At 48.8% G+C, this 5318-nt stretch overlaps 1 pseudogene; it reads left to right on the top strand.

The window, feature by feature from the left end:
- The first annotated feature begins 4649 nt into the window (after positions 1–4649).
- On the top strand, positions 4650–4768 carry LOC118606259 (annotated as a pseudogene).
- The last annotated feature ends 550 nt before the right edge of the window (positions 4769–5318 follow it).

The raw sequence follows: 5318 nt of genomic DNA, 5'->3' as shown, positions 1-5318 counted from the left end.
CATTGTGCACATTTTTCTGGGGAGAGGGCGCTTGGCTTTTATCACAGCCAGAGGGTCTGTGATTCAGGAAATCTAAGGACTATTTCTCTAGTTTAGGCTGACATTGAGGGTATGAGTGTGTGCGTGGTATGCGCAGGTGTGTGCAAGCATGCGGAACTTCCAACCTGCTTCCTCTCTGAGAATATGGTTGGATCAGGATGTCAAGTGCAGCCCCAGGCCCTGCCAGCTGCTGCCATGGTCAGATTGCAGGGGCCTGTCCTTGACGGGGCTGGTAGAACAGACGGAGGCAGTGTTAAGGACAGGAGGGGAGGGGTGGAGGCTGCTGCTTTCAGGAGGAGGCTTGTAACCTAGAGGAACTCCTTGAGATCAGCTACCCCGACTAAGCAGCCATACATTGCTCACATTCAGGATGAAGCCTTGGAGGTGAAGCCGGCTGGATATGTGTGTGGGGGTGGAAGGAGAAGTGTGCACAGGGGGAATTGTGAAGGTTCTGGAGAAGGAATTGGGGCTATTCAGCACCTTGGTCAGTACCCTCTGCATTTCTGCTGCACCAGCTTTCTCTGCCTGTTCTCAGCCTGCCTTATGTTAATACCTCTGGGTTTGGTGGAGATGCTGAGTTCAGTGGACCTACATGTAAAGTTTCTATTATAGTTGGGGGCTTTTTGGGGGCTACAGAAGTTTCTGAGAAGCTGGATAGACAGAAAAAGGGCCCCTCATGGATAATGAAGTGTGCTGATCTCCCAAAAGAAAGATGGAGGAGGACCTCCCAGGACTCAGAGCTGTGGGTGGAGTGGAGGCATGGCGGGGTGGGGGAAGGGAGCTCCTGGCTTCAGACTGAGCCACTGGGAGGAAGGGGAGGAAGTACCTTTGGCTGGAGTGGCGTTTCTCTGCCCCCTTTCCTCAGGCACTGGGTTGAGCCAACCGAGGCCTTGCCACCCCTGCCCAACAAAACACTCTTCCTTAGGTGGGGTCTCCAATCCCTCTAGGGTTGGGGGATTCCTCGAGGCTGTGCTCTCCTCCATCCTTTTCCTCTGTTACCCCACTCTCTTCTTGTCCCTGCCTGCTGCCATCACAGCCCCCACCCCGCCCTCACCCTTTGTTGTAGCCAGCAGAGTCACTGCTAGCATCCTGTCAGGACCCTCTGGATCCCAGATGTGATGGCTCACGTTTCTTCTTTTTTTTCCAAAGAACCTTCTAGAAGTAATTAATTAACCTCATCACATCCTTTCTATGGAGTCCAGTGCAGGGAGAGAGGAGAGCACCTTGTCGCTTAAGTCAAATGAACATGTAGCTACTCAGACAGCTACTGGGGGATTTTCTCTCAGAGCTGGTGCCTTCTCCCCACTTTGGAGCTAGCTGCCATGTGAGTCCAGCTCCAGGGAGAAGTGAGGGTCACCCGGTCTGCTCTCAGGCCTGGCTTAGTCTCCAAACAATCTGACAAAGGCCTTTATCATTTGCTTCTTCCCATCGCTTCTACCCTTTCCTCTAATTCTCCCCCGGGATCAAAGATCAGGCAGAAGGACTTGGAAGGGAATGCAGATGAGCTCAGAAGAGCACACGACCTTGGGTGGCAATGATAACCTTTGCCCTGATGTTGTGCCTGCCCTTTTGGCGCAGGAAAGGACATGGAAATACATGGAAATGCAGTGTGTCTGACTGCTAATGTCCCCAGGCATCCTGGCCACTCCGCCTTTTGTAGTCTGATTCCAAGAGGTTTTAGGGCACTGGGTGAAAGGAGCACTGGACCCACCTCAGCTGGTCCTGATGCCAGTGGACAAGTCCCCTCCCCCTGCTCTGGGACCTCAGCCAGGCCCTGCGTGCACTTAGTGTATGACAACTGAGGAGAGATGGGGCCTAGTCTGGGGCTCAGGGGAAAGAGAGAATAAAAGAGATACAATAGGGACTAGATACACTATGCATGTTAACTCATGTCATCCTACTGACTTCCCAAGAAATTCTCAAGGAAATTGAGGTTTAATAATGTAGGAACTTGGCCCAAGATCACACGATGAGTGAATTGTAAAGCCAGAACTAGACCTAGGCTTTTATTATCTGAGCAAGACTTAAATAGGTACATCAGACAGGGCTGTCCCCTACCTAAAGCACTCTCATGGTTTTCTGGTCCCTTCGGCAAGAATCCTTTCCCTTCCTGTGGCTGCCACGACCCTGCATCTCTAACCTGTCTCTTCCTGCCATTCACTGCTCACTCTGCTCCAGTGACCTGGCCTTATTTCTGTCCCTCTAGCACAGCGATCACCAACCTTTTTGGCTCCAGGGATCAGCGCTCCTGTGAGAATCTGATGCCTGATGATCTGAGGTGGAGCTGAGGTGGTGATGCTCACACTGGGGAGCGGCTGCAAATACAGAGGAAGCTTTGCTTGCTCCCTGCTGCTGACCTCCTGCTGTGCTGCCCTGTTCCTAACCAGCTGAGCTTGAGGACCCCTGCTCTAGCAGACACACTCATTCTCTTCACAAGGTTCTTGCACTTTCTTTTCCCACTGTTTGGAGCACTTTTCCACTGGATCTTCATGGGGTGGCTCCTCTTTCTTCAGGTCAAATGTCACCTCCCAGGAGAGGCCTTCCCTGACCACCCAGGCAACAGCGGCCTCCCTCCTTCCCTTTCTATCCCTCCGTGACAATTTCTTTTCTTCCAAGCCCTTAACAACATCTGTTTTGTTAACTTGTTCATTGTGTTTTGCTCACTGGAACTTCAGCTCCTTGAGGGTGTGCACCATTGTGTTCCCAAGACCTGGTGTTCTGTAAGTGCTCAATAAATGTTGGAAAGCCTTCCTTGGGCCCCAATCGGCAGCTAGGAGTGAGGGGCACACTAGGCAGCAAACCTGGCTGCTGGGTTGCAGACTACATTGAGGCCTTGTCACTGAGATTCTCGGGTTCATAGGCCTACCTGTCTGTCTGTCCCTAAGGTAGCTCAGCCTCCCTTTCCGCACAGGAAATATGTGTGGACACATTCCCCCAGACTTTTCTTGAAGCTGGGCGAAAGGGACAAGGCTTCCTGGCATCCAGAGATGGGTGTCCTTGGCCCCCTGCTTGCTACTTTCCTCATCTTGGGAGAGGTTCAGGGCTGCAGAGGAGCCCACCCTTACTGCCCCCAGGGGGCGGCAGGCCTTGCCCAGAGGGGAGGGAGAGACTGCTGTTCAAAGAACTTGATCTTTTGCATTTGCTGACATTCTTGGATTTGGCATTTACAACCTCAGGGTTCTATTCCGAGGAGGCCTTTTGCATTTGATGTAAATATTATGGTGATGAGAGGTGACATGGAGAATACCCTGTAGGAAATGCAAATCCACCCCCACCAGGCTAGGAGCTTTGGGTTGTTTTTCAAGGGATTGATTCTTCCCAGTTCTTGGGTTAACCCTGAAGAGCCCCTTCTACTCCTAGGCAGCAGGGTCTGGAAGTAGCACATCAGTTATTTTTCCAATTTGCAGAGACACACTCATCCATCAATGTGGGAAACAATGGGGGTCTGGATACCGTTGATACTGCAGCCATTCTTTTAGGCAGGGGGGGCAGGTGTCCCTTTCTGGAAAGAGGCTTGAGCAGTCCTCAGCTCGAGAGAGGTGGGATTGGGGGATCCAAACCAGTAATAGGCTCTGTTATTCCCAGAAGTCAGCTGCTCTCCCAACCATTTCCTCAGTGACTCTTGGTTCCCACCTTTCTCCCTGCAGGGTTTTAACTCTCAATCTATGTGCCTCTCTGCTCAGCACTGAGGACCATTTCCAGCTACAGTGGCTGCTAATGCCATATTCCTACTCTCTTCCCAAACCCTCAGGGAAATTATGTTTATAATCCCTATGTGTGATCATGGTGGAAACTAGGACCAGGCACCTGCCCCCAGATGGTTTGCAGGACCAGGGAGAGAGAGATAGAGCCCTTTTACACTGATAGGCCTTTGATACGCTATGTGGCCTGGAACAAGTGACTGAGTTTTGGTTTCCACATCCCTCGCAAGGGGAAAATAGTACCTATGTCCTGGGATTATGTGAAGATACAAAGATTACATATAGGACCCCAGCACAGCACTTGACATGAAGTGAAAACTCAGGAAATGCAGGCAGTTATTATGAAGTACAAAGGGTTCTATGAGGGATGGTGTGGCCCAAGGACTAAATGCCAGCTTGGAAGCCCAGGGTTTACAACTTCTTCTCCCAGCTGTTCTATAAACTTTATATCCAGCGACCAGTCATTCAATCAATAAATATTGATTATTTGGACGTGTAATGAGTGTTTTTTATTATCATCAGAAAGCCAACATATCTTAGAGATCAGATTCTGGAGTCAGAGAAATGGAGTTCAAATCCTAGCTTGGCCACTATATACTGGACTTTTCAAAATTTCAGTTTCTTCATATGTAAGAAGGGAGTGATCATAGAGCCTATGTCAGATGTTGTGAAGGTTAAGTGGAATGATGCTTGGCATATAGCAATGACTTCATGGACGTTACTACAAAAAATTATGAGATATAGGCAATGGGAAGGACTCCAGATTCGAGATCAGAAGACTGGGGTTTAATCTACTTCCACCCCTTATTTACTGTCTTACCTTGGACAAATCACTTTACCATGAAGTTTTTATCTCCCAAACTATAGAAAGGGAATAACATCTAGTTTAGATTGCCATCAAGAAAGCTTGTCTATGGCCACGCCACCCTGAACAAGCCCGATCCTGTCTGATCTTGGAAGCTAACCAGGGTTGGGCCTGGTTAGTACTTGGATGGGAGACCACCTAGGATGATCAAGTGTTGTAGGCATAAAAAAAAAGAAAAAGAAAAAGCTTAACATTTGTCATAAGAAAGATTCTCAATATTTGTGTGATGAATCAATGAATGAATGATGTGAAAAGATTTTAGGATTTGGATCAGGGGACTTAGATTGGCATCTCAAGTTTATTAGTTATGCTCTGATTTGTTTGGGACAAGTGACTTCACTTCTCTGAACCTCGGGTTCTACCAGTATAAAATCAGATAACACCTGCCCCCAGCATTATTGCTGAATAGACAGTAAATATTAAAATATCTCACACACTATAGGGCACTGTGCTCAGCCTAGTTTAATATTACACTGTACAGAGCCCTGGGTGAGGAACTATGGGGACTCCAAAGATATGCCAAGTCCTTGTTTCTAGCTCTAGAGGAGCTGTGATAGACTTGGGGAAAGAAGGCAAAAAACAAGGGCAGAATTACACAGAGAGTTCCACCTATTCACTGATTGCACACGTATTTATGGAGCGCTATGCCTGCTTTCATAGATCTATTGAAGGTTTATAGGTTAGGCCTGGTGGTGGGGCCTTCAAGGTCAAGG

This window comes from Rousettus aegyptiacus, unplaced genomic scaffold, assembly GCF_014176215.1.
Source record: "Rousettus aegyptiacus isolate mRouAeg1 unplaced genomic scaffold, mRouAeg1.p scaffold_m13_p_7, whole genome shotgun sequence".
NCBI lineage: Eukaryota > Metazoa > Chordata > Mammalia > Chiroptera > Pteropodidae > Rousettus > Rousettus aegyptiacus.
This window is presented reverse-complemented; position numbering and strand designations above follow the sequence as displayed.